The 12,429-nt window shown below is 27.5% G+C and overlaps 1 protein-coding gene and 1 long non-coding RNA gene across 5 annotated transcripts in view; one reads left to right on the plus strand and one right to left on the minus strand.

The window, feature by feature from the left end:
• Positions 1 to 12,429, minus strand: part of LOC126735955 (homeotic protein ultrabithorax) — a 405,066-nt gene that overhangs the window by 260,751 nt on the left and 131,886 nt on the right. The gene's annotated exons all lie outside the window — the stretch shown is intronic.
• The window catches only part of LOC126735956 (uncharacterized), a 140,839-nt gene continuing 140,157 nt past the window's right edge, over positions 11,748 to 12,429 (plus strand). Inside the window, exon 1 of the long non-coding RNA XR_007660563.1 lies at positions 11,748 to 12,054. This is a non-coding gene — a long non-coding RNA (uncharacterized LOC126735956). The remainder of the gene's footprint in view (positions 12,055 to 12,429) is intronic.

The raw sequence follows: 12,429 nt of genomic DNA on the forward strand, positions 1-12,429 counted from the left end.
AGATGAAGATGACTGTTGAGTAAATTTGCAATTGCAGACACTCATTGGCTTAGAGCAACTTGAACAAGTAATAAACCACATTTTAAATATGATTTTACACTAGACTTAATATTCCAATTTAATATTTTGATTTTCGCACCTAAGACCTTTGTTGGCTAGCCGTGTATATAGGTGTCTTTGATCTTGAATTGATATCTTTGATCTTATCCTTGAATAACATTTAGTGTATTAGTATACCAATCGCTTGTTTTTTTCTCATCGGATTTGCCGTAATTTATTTGCAATTGTAAGGAGTGGCTTGTCACAAAAAGATAGCGTCTGTCTAATTATGACTTTAAATATTTAGGTTTTTATATTATATCCCGTATTTTTTGAGTTCTTTTTTGAGTTTGAGTTTTGAGTTTTCATTATTCATTAGTTTTTTGAATAAGTCATGATTTACTATATCAAAAACTAGTAAGGTTGGTAAAAATGTAAATAGTTGGTTCATTTTTATTAACAGACTAGGAGTAATTATACTATAATAATAATAACTAAGCGATACTTTTAACATATTTCTATTATATTAAAATAATCTAAAATAAGAGAAATGGGTTTTAGGCTATTTATATCATCAGTCATTCTACTTTTGTAAAGTACATTTTTTTAAATCTATAAGTAAAAGGCCAATACTAAAAAACAAATTTTATGGTTTTATAGGAAAATTTTAAAATTCCCTAAAGATATTTGGAAGCATTTCTACTTTAAAACTGTCAAAACCTTATACTTATTTAAATTCCAGTAAGGATATAATCTTTGGGCCGCTGATTAACATATCCATCCACCTAGTTAATTTCTAATTTTGCCAATACTTTAACTGAGACATCTTCAAATTCCTGAAGTACCGCCACTGTCCACCTTACCCAAACCAATCTCAGGATGCTATTCTTTACGAATTTTCGATAAGGTTATCTGGAGACTGCTAAGGTGCCGAGCTGATCCTGGGAACAACCGTTATTGAGTAATATAATGCTGTAATTAGCCAAATCGCGTATCACCTACTTAAAAACCCGCTGACACAAAATGCCATTATTATGCTACCGAAAGCTGTTTTGAATGAGACTGTCGGTGTCAGTCAGGTCCATTGATAAAAACTTTTTTTGTCAGTAGCACACATGCAAACGTCGTCTTATACGGTAAAAATCCTGGTTACTCTAATGAAGCGATAATGACACGGAATAAAGTAAAAAACAATTGAATTGACCAATTAAAAAGAGCCAACGTATACTGTTGGTTTATTCGTGGAAAAGCGAATAAAATCTAAAAAAAAAACGAAAATACCTCTACCGGTCAACGGCTATTTATACGGAAACTTTGCCCGGTGCCGTTGGCTTAGCCTAGTCTAGCGATTTATGGACGTCCGCCATGTCGTTAGTTCTTTGGGTGTCTCGCGTTTACGACTTTAGAATTAACACACCCCATAAAAAATTACCTTTGATTGTTTGTTTGCATATTGCCTTTATTCTTTTTTTAAAAACCCGTTTGGAAATGAGTTTTTAATCGGTTAGAAAGTGTTAGTGATAAAAAGATGATGAAATAAGTAGTTTAGAAAACTGTATTTTTAGTACAGCATAATGATAAATTATCAATAATATGTACTATCGTATAGAGTGTTTCTATGATTTCACCAACATTTATTTTATTAAGACTAAATAATAGCAAATAAAAAGCACCAATTTTAAATTTGAAAAAAAAGTGCTATGCATAACTAAAATGGATACCAGTATCTCTTTTTATAAATTGATTAGCACAGACAAATATTTTCTAATATAGTATTGGTATCTAGCTCTAATGAAATAAAAATGTTAATTATGAGTTCCTATGCTTACTAGACAGAAACTTAAAACTAAGATAGTTATTTGTTTCCTAAGTTATATATTCAAGTAAAAGAAAAGCGATAGCAGATTTTCGGGTAATAAGTCAATGTTTACTTTAATAAAGGTATAATTAGTGATGAATTTCATCCAAACAAAAAAAACTCTATCGTGGGTTATTATGATTTCTCTTCATGATCCATTGAGACGAAAAAAACGGCGTAGCCCAAAGTCCAGCCATCAGAAAATTTTAATTAGTTTCCGTGAGGACTTGTCGAGATTTGCCGAACGATTTGAGACAAAAAGAAGTTCCTTTTGTGTTGGATAATGAAAGTAGACCGACACAGACGGCGACGGTGCAAAAAGCCAGCCTTTGCAAGCCAATCAGTTCGGGCCGGTGATACATTTTTCATATCGGGCCTTGTCAACAGTCCGGCGGCATTCGAGCTCTTTATACTTTTCGAAACGGGTTTAATACGATATCGCCATTAGAAGCACAACATACCATATCACCGTGTATGTTTTGGATTGATGCCCTTTGCCGAAAAGGAGCTTATTAAAGTTGAATAAACAGGCATTTCTTTTCGTTTTTGTTCGGATATATTTACACAGGAACGTATTTTTATTTTTTCAAGCTCTTATTTATTTTTACAATCCTATTTGTTAAAGTTTTTTTGATATACTATTGCCATATATACAGCAACGTTTGAAAAACCTAATTTTTTTCTCTTTTTAATTCCTTTTCAAAAATAAGTCTAATTTCACATGTAATTTAACAACTTTAGTAAGAACCGAGTTTAAATATTATATTAATACTTTCATTATTCCATAAAAATTATATTAATACGGTGTATATATTCGAACTGCTGATCAAAAATTGGAATAAAAAAAATTTGAACAATAGATACTAGTAATATAAATTAATACATAGTAGGGACTAAAAAAAAATTATCTTACTTGTTTATGGTTGATGCGATTAAATATGAATCAAACTTCTTAAATAGTTATTTTTTTATGATTTTGCATTGTTAAAATATATTGTCGCCGAATATTTAGATTATGAACATCGGTGCGAAATCTAATCTTACTATACAAGTAGGGCGGACGTTATTATTTTTTAAAATAGACACAAAGAATGCAAAACGCGTCTTTTAACTATGCTAAGCCACCCCAATTCTTTTAACTTATTAGAGACAGGCTATTTTTGTCGTAAACCATATAATAGACGTAACCAAGATTTATGCATTTTTTTAATACGGGTTGTATCAATAACATCCAAGAAAGGACCATTGACCAAATCCGCAAAATTCAAATTTGATAGTGTTAGAGATTTACAAAATAATGCTTTAGTCTTAGAAGTGAATGAATCACGGTATGTATAAATTCATTTTAGTTTCGAAAATGCTTTTTTTTGAGCAAAAACTCACATGTTCCTTAAGTTTAAGTCGGTTATCTAAAATAAGCCCTAGACTCCTTGGAGAATCCTTAAAAGTTATATAATCATCCCGTAATTTAATGCTCAGTCTATCCATGAAAATCGTGTAATAATTTTTAGGACAAAATAATATAGTCATGCTTTTGCTGGCTGTTTTAAGTAATTGATCATTTGACATAAGCAAGAAAATTTTAGGGTTCCCAATATTGAACCCTGAGGAAGGCCATACCATTACGCACTCTAAATCAGAAAATTAATGCTCTACAACTACCCTTTGAAATCTATCAGCTAAATATGAAGAAACAGGATTATCAGGAAGTCGTTTTCTTAAAACTGTATTTTAAAATTGCGATAGAAGCACTCTTGGAGATTTAAGTAAAGTAATCATTAAATTCGTTTGGTTTTTTTGAATTTATCAGGTATTTAAATTTTGGAACGTAGCTTATTTAATTTTTACAACTCACTTCATTGTTTTGCAGCAATACTATTTAAAGACTTTCTATTTAAGTAAATCTTTTCCCAAATATTATTGAGTTAGTAGTAAGATTTATTATTCGCTTAAAATATTTTCAATACTTGCTTGTTTAGTACGTCTATATCGATTTAGTGCCTGGTTTCGAAGTTTAATCATTAGTTTGATAATGTCAGTCATTCAAGGGCTATAGTTTTAGTTATTTAATTGTTATTTAATTTTTCTCAGTAGTGCATGAATATTAAAAAGGTCAAGAATAGATTTTGTAATAAAGAGTACTTTATAATCTATATTATCTGTCGCATAGATATGATTCCAATTTATAAGTTCCAGATCCCTTTGAAAATTAATAAAATTTATTTTATTTAAAGGTCTATATCTAAAGCGCTTAGGCATGGAGCCATCGCCTTTGAAATCAAAAGTTTGCATAAGTCAACATATGATCAGAGACCCTGATATCTTCCGTGTCAAAATCTTGTAAATAGGGTAAATTACTACATATTAGGTCAATCAAAGAAGAATTGGTTTGAGTTATTCTTGTAAGTGTATTTATAATCTGCCTCAAATTAAAAACCTTCATCAAATATTTTGTTTGTAGTGCTTCATCATCTAAAAAATTTATATTAAAACCTCCAAAATTTAAGATATTACTATATTTAATATAAAATTTTTGTAAAATGTTCTCAAATTTGATCAGAAATATTCTTTACTTTTAATAACTGCTTCACATCCTTCTGATCTGGTGCATTGATTTCCAAATGTTTTGAATTTCTTCATAGAATTCATTCACATTAGATATTCTTTTTGTTGGATTCTCCTATTAATTTCATCCCAAAAATTTTTAATCGACTTTATTAGCACCAATTTTTAACTAGGTTTGATGTGTGCTTTGCTGTCATGCTGAAAACCCGCCTAAGATAGCATGTCGTTTTCTAATTTATTTTGGTATACAAAACGATCCCTTCGATTTTAACCAGTGGACTTATACCAAACCCTCCAAAGGAATCCCAAACTATTATACCTGTACTATCATGGTACCATCTCGAAGTCTTTGTTTTATAGTGCTATATTGAAACATGTCTCAACTATTGTTTAACACCAGAAGTACCAATTAATGTATCTTACATAACCAATTTCTTGATATTTCTATTCACATTCACAGTTTTTTTTGTGCCACTTTTTGGAACCTTTCTAAAAGTCCTTTTCTATTAAAATAAAAAATAATTTTGCATACTACTGACCTATTTAAATGTAAGTCTTTTATTAATATACTTTGCTTGTCACTATTTTGTTATTTTTTCAAATTGGTTTTTTATTATTTGCACAGACAATGTTTGCTTATTATTTATGCTTTTACATTTGCCACAGATAAAGTCAAGACTACACACAAAACTGACCAAGAGGTATATATAAAAGTCAGTTACGCTATATATAAACTAACAAAAAAATTAAAAAAAATTATCAGCAAAGAACTTTGTCTCACAACATTGATAAAAACTTTCCTATTGTGGTATTTGTTAAATATCACAAGAAATACGACATTGGTAAAAAGTCACGAATTTATATTAAGACTAAAACACGTATTTCATCACTAAAGACATCACTAAACCTGATCAACAGTATCTAAATTTTACATTCTTAAAAAACAGCGACTTTAAGACACGCATACTATAAATATATTACGAGATCTTAAATTTGCCTGTTTTTTAATAATGTCAATTTTAGAAACTTCAGTTGATCAGGTCTAAAGATACTTTTGGTGGCGAAATACGTGTAGTCAATTTTAAATCGTAATATAAGTGTAAGACTCTTGACCAAACTTGTAATTTTTTCAGAAAAAATAGACGACTACATTGGATTTGTTAAATATTAAATTCTATTTATATCTGAATCCCTAAATATTATGGTACTATATAGGCCTATTATTGTAGGTTATTGCCACATACTTCTTTAATAACTTTTATACCTCGTACAAGGAATACAAGATGAAAAAATAGGGTTTTTATTTTTTTCAGTAATTTGTTATTGTAAAAATGCATAGTTCGATTTACCATACATCTGTTTTCTTAATCTTTTTTTGGACCAATAAAGATAATATAATTTAAGTCAGGTTACTAACTTTATGCATTCTCAAATAAAATTACATTATAATTTTAATTAAATCTAATTTCTTACCAATGTTTATAGTTTCCAAACTAAGCTTTACCAATTACTGCTTACCTGAAAAAAATAAAATCAATTAAAAAAAGACTAAGAAGAAATGTACATGCATTATTATCGTTATTCATATAATAAAACAATAATTTTCTTAACAACGAGAAACTAGAAATTTCTCTCATTTACTAGATATGATATTTTATATAGTGTGTTCAAAATTGCTATTGTATGAATTCATCTTAGAGTGTTTTGCCACAATTTTTAAGTGGTAATTAGTTTGGGGTAAGTTTTTTGTTTCTTAAAATTTTTATATTAATTATTTGCGATATTCAGCATCACCCACTGTAATTTAATTTATATTACAATTTTGTGAATAAACTGTCAATGTTAATTAATAACTATCCACGATAATCTATATAGTTTAAGCAGAATTTTTTACTTTAACTGGTTTCTCCTACTTTAACTTATACTAAAAGATTAAGACAAAATGTATATTTAATACTTAATCAATGCTGGTAATAATAGGTTTTAAAGTTATGCCAATTTTCAAGTTGTTTGCCTAGGCTCTAGTTCAAGAAACATCAGAGAAAAAATGAAAACTCTCAGTCTCAAAATATCTTTTTAATTAATCAGGTAACACATCGCTAATAAAGCATCAGACCTACAATAAACAAAAAAACACACGTAACTACTATAAAACTTTACACTAAAACAAAATTAAATATTAAAAATTAGTTAAAATTGCCTTACAGCTAGATGACCTGCTAAGTACTGACAAATACAATTTAAATCTGAGAATACCCACATACTTTGTAATAAAAACAATAACACGGCACAAAAAATTAAGAAAAAATATAAAACATATAAAAAGGGAAAAAACGTGACAGGTGTAGTAAGTCCTGGCTCAAAGGTGAAAACATCACTAATGCATGTCAAATTTGGACTCCTTTTTGGTTTTGGTGATTTCCATTTTCTCCAAGAGATCCAACTTTCTACCCTTAGGGCACTCGTAAACAATGGAAACATTTTCAGGGACGGAAAAACTATGACCCGTTGATAATAAATGGTAAGCAAATGTTGACTTAGTTTCTGTGGTGTTGGTGTCCCTGAACTTATTAACGAGGCTTAGGTGTTCCTGTACCCTTGTGGATACTCTCCTTCCTGATTGTCCCACATAAACAGCAGGGCAATCCTTACAATTAAGACAATATACACCCGATTTAGATAGAGGATCACTTTTATCCAACGTCTTTACTAGGTTCTTTCTTAGCGAGTTAGTCGTTTTGAAAGCTATAGAAAGGCTGAAAGGCTTAAAAAAATAAATAATAAAAATAGAAATAACGGCATCTAAAATTATTATTGTTGATGATGTTGTTCGGTGGGTGGACGATGTGATAAGACAGTTTATATTTATTATAAAATTTGTAATATAATTTGTTCAAGCTGTAAAGTGAGAAATTATTGTTTACAGCAATTATTTTTATAATATTATGTTCTTTTTGAAAAGCGTCTTTGGAGAGTCTTTTAACAAGAAACATCATATGAATTATACAACTTATTAAGACACTGGATTAACAGCTTCAACTTATTAATTAAGTTCCTCCTTCAAAATTAAATATAAAACGTTATACTAAAATTTATATAATACATAACTCAATATAATAAAGCCAACTAACCCTTATGAGAATATTTCTGGAACGCTTAGTACAATTGAGAAATTTGGTATAAAAGGATTATGTGACCCCATAAATCAAGGAACACGCACGCTGAGCGATCCTGTTGTCCCAAATTCCAAAACAGGAAAAAGTCCTCAACCCCAGGCATAAAAGGCAAAATTTTGTTAAAATGTACATAAAATTTAAGCGCTTATTTACATTTAACCCCATGCTAAAAAAACCCGAATAAAATCCAAACGGACATATAAATGCTGCAAAACTTAATAAGCAATTACATCGGTTGTTTAACAGACGTATATATAGGCAATTTATAATTTTTGCCATTAAAAGCAAACATAGATAACGCTACGCCCAGGAATTTACAATTAAATAAATAATTTTATAAAAGTAATATGACGGTAATTATAATCCAGATAATGACACAATTTATTATTCGATCTCATAAAGTTTTAATATGAAATAATTTATGGTTGTATTTGCAATGGTTAAGGAACAGCAATGATACTTTTTATATGTAAATGGGAATTTAATAAATACATAAGAAACATAAGTGCTAAAAGCTACTAGAGAATTGAAGGTTATTTGTGCTACTATTGGATGCTATAAATAAATGTTGGATTTAAGATAATAATAAATTCATATCGCTTTAAGTTATGCATGAATATATGCAGCTTACATGTTACACATTTTTATTTTACACCTAAACAAATTCCCACCACGGATATTAAGGAACAATAAGAATGTAAAATAAAGCTTAAAATTGCTATATAATTACGTTTATATAAACCTTTACATGCATATTAATGTACGTAGTTTCGTCTTGCCATAGGATGATATAATAATTGCCACATTATGTATCCGCCATTATAAATAAGGCCGCACTTTTACCGGTTTTTTTTTGGTTTCTTTGCGCGCGAAACTTGGCGAAAACGTCATGTAAACGGTAATTTTTGAAATAAGTTATGTTGGCATGCAAGATCTTATCTGTGTAAATGTTTTTATAATTCACTTGCTGTAGGCTAGCGATTTTTTAACTCCTCAGTTAATTTTTTTTTAAAAGGTAGTGCTTTGTAAAATATTTTATAAATGAGATATCTCTTTTATTTTGGATGATAAATAGAAATTTAAAAAAACATATTAGTCTCGAAGCAAATATCTTGTTTACGTCAGATATTTAGAATACAACGAAGACAGCCTGTGTCATACAAATTAAGAGAATTGGGATGACTTACTATGAGACGTCTTTTGTACTCTTTCTTCCTATTTTATAAAATAATTAAATTTAAATGTTCACGTTATCTTTATAACAAAATCAGATTTCGTACTGATGTTCATAATCTAAACATTTGGCGGCAGTATATCTTTACTAAACCTGCCCATAATAAAAACAAAGAGAACATTTTAATTCAGTTTACCCTTTGTTTTCTCCTAGCCAGTTGTCTTCGTTTATAATTGTATTCGCAGTTCCCAACATTTATTGTTTGAAAATATTTTTACAGTTTCGCCAACAAAACTGTAAAAATATTCTCAAACATTTTCTGTATTTAATTTTTAATCTTCATGATAGAATTAATGACAACAAAATCTTAAATCTGTATTACTAGTCTAGCTATGAACATTTCAAAATACTTAAGCCCTTAAAACTTTATATTATGCTATCAATCTAGTTTTAATATGCATGCAATTTTATTAATAATTACATATAGAAAAAAAAGTGTCAAAGAAATAATTATTTTGTACATTTATGTTTTTCTTTAAATTTAGGCTTCAACAGCCCTTTCTTATGAAAAGAAAGGATGCTGAAATTGTCTTTTACCCCTTTATTATATTTTTTATATTTATGGCTTAACTAAAGGATTTATTATTATTATTATTAAATATGTCGCATATATCTAGATGCACGTTTCAAAATAGAATTCAAATTTTGTTTATATCTAATATTAACAAACTTGTTTTTTGTTTTATTTTATAAAATTTATCTGATTATATTCTTTTTTATAAATTGTTTAACTCAACGTTAAATACAATTCTTCTTTTCTTTTTATAAATTAGTGGTAATAACTTTTAATTTCAATATGTCTTTAACTGCCACTCCTTATATTTATTAAAGCTAGTTATTATATTTTAGTTTATTTCAGTTATATATTGATTTTAGATTTAGTTTTTCTAGCCAAAATAACATTTTATTATAATAAATTTAGGCATTATAATTTTTTATTATATTTTATAATTAATTGTATAGTTTTAGCATCAACAATATATATATATTAGTAAATATTGGTACCAAACTTTCCTAGTTGGTCAAATTTTAAGAAAACTATTATCATTTGTCTAATATTGTCAACGTATTTTTAAGCGTCTCTATATTAAATAAATAAACTCAAATGGCTTATCTAAATATTTAAGTTTTCCTATTATAGGCTCTAAATGAACAACAAATTTTGTTTAGTTTATTACTATTTACATTTTTTTCTGCTTAATTATTTTTTTATGTTACTAAAGTCACTATTAGAATTATGTTTATTATTTAATGTTGGAGATCTAGAATATAATTTTTTTTTTGGATATTTTATCTTATAGGTAAATATAGTATGCAAATTTAGTATGTAAATACTAAATTTGCATATTCTTTAATTATAAAATTGTGTGTTTTTTTTTTGTTTGAGTTTTACATATTTATTTACAAAATGTATGAGGAATTAATAAATAATTTACTATTTTCACTTATATTTTTTAAACTACACTTACAATGGCACAACATTCTAATAATGAATAATTAAGACTGTTGATAAGGAATAAATTATATTGCTAATTAATATTATATCATTATTATATTGCTAATAATCGAAAAAATAAAAGATTCTTTTAACCAATTAGATCTTGAAAATCCATAATTTTTTAATATTTCTGTAAAAATTATTTGAATATGAGGAATGTGAGGTGGTTGTAAAAACTATTCATTTCTTGTCAATATTCTATAAAATTATATAAAAATTTTTTTATTATCTTTATCTTACTCCTTATTTTTATTTAATATTATGTAATTACTAAATTTGAATTTCTATATTTATACAAAAATCTTCTTTTAAATATTTTTTTTATTTATAAAAAAATATATTTTGGTCCTTTTAACAAACCTAAATATTTTCTTTTACTAATGATATTTTATAACCCAATACTTTTCTTAGATTACTAATTTAAAAATATTAATTAGATATAATTTTCTTTCATAAAACCTGTTTGTTTAATATGATACTAAATTTATTCAATTATGAAATTATGTATATTTTACTTAATTTTTACACATTTTCTGTTGAATTCAATTATTTCATATATTTACTGTGTAATATTATAACAATATATTTATACGTAACTGTTAATCTTTCTGAACATCGATGTTGTTTATATTGGATAATTAAGACAGTTTACTTGAAAATAAAGTATAAATTAGCTTGCAAATAAACTACAAAGAATAAAAATATCTTAGAAAATGTATATAGTTTATATAGTTATTATTTTCATTAAAATATATTGTTTTATTAGGAAATATAAAAATAATATTAAAAAAAAATAAGTTTTTTATTATTTTTAGAACTATATTAATCAAAGGTAAATTAGTCAAAATTTTTGTCCCCATAAAATATATGCATTTATGCACATATGTTGGCGCCCAACATTTTTTCATAGGATTTTTAAGGAAAATTAAGTTATTATTATTTTCTTAAAATAACTGCATATTTCCTAATTCTGTTTAAAAATATACGTAAGACCTTTCATAATACCTCTATCTTACTTTACTGTCTCGTATATTGAATCCATTATTGCCTCAATTTCTTAAAGAAAAAATGCAGTGGAAAAATAAAGTATAAGAAATATTAAGCTTGTGGTTTACAAAAAGTTTACAGTTTTTTCTAGAATTTATTTAATTTTTTTAATTATATAATATTATATATCTTATATTGGCGTCCAACAATTTTTAAACGATATTAAACAAGAACAGTTATTAAAAACAATTCAGCTTTATAAGCTCCTAATTTCATTCTAAAACCTACCCAAAAGCTTCTTTAATATCTTCATCTCACTTCAATCTCTCCTTTTCTCTACATGCCAAACAGCCTCGTCTAGCTTCAGCCCTGCGCACTTCAGCAGCCATGTTGAATGTCCGACAGTGCTGCGCTCTTTCATTTTTTAACCGGGCTATTCTTACCGTATTTTAATTGTTTTTAACCAAATCACTAACAAGATTAGTTACGCCTTGACTTGATAAACAAATTTTAGTAAAAAATTAAGTTTTTAGTGCCAAAATAGAGGTAAAAAACCCGAAATTTGAATGGGCAAATTGTGACTCACGAGTCGATTGCGTAATGGCCGCGGCACGATGTGTTCGGAAGGCGGCGTGTAGCATCATCATGGCTTTTGATGGCATGTGCCGTGCAATAAAATGGAATCGTAAACGCAGAGGTTTTCTTAATGGGATATTTTCGTTATTTTAGTGGTTTTATGAATGGTTTTTATGGTGTTTTATTGTTTATTTTTATTAGTTTTGTGAATGCTGTTTTGCTTAGGTTTTGTTTACGTTATTACTGGTTCGCGTAGGCCATGGCGTTTGAGGTATTTTTAGATCAAGATACTTAGAAAAAAAAAATAACTTAGATATTTTATGAGATATAGATACAGTAGTCTAAATACTCTTAATGGGGGGGCATTAATTATTGAAAATTTACGTGCTTCTATAATTTTTGATTCAATTTATGTATGTATACTTCAAGTTTATTACTTTCTATATATTAAACATTTACTTTACATAAATAGTTTCAATAGATCAGATTAAAATTA

This window comes from Anthonomus grandis, chromosome 5 (genome assembly GCF_022605725.1).
Source record: "Anthonomus grandis grandis chromosome 5, icAntGran1.3, whole genome shotgun sequence".
In the NCBI taxonomy this organism is placed as follows: Eukaryota; Metazoa; Arthropoda; class Insecta; order Coleoptera; family Curculionidae; genus Anthonomus; species Anthonomus grandis.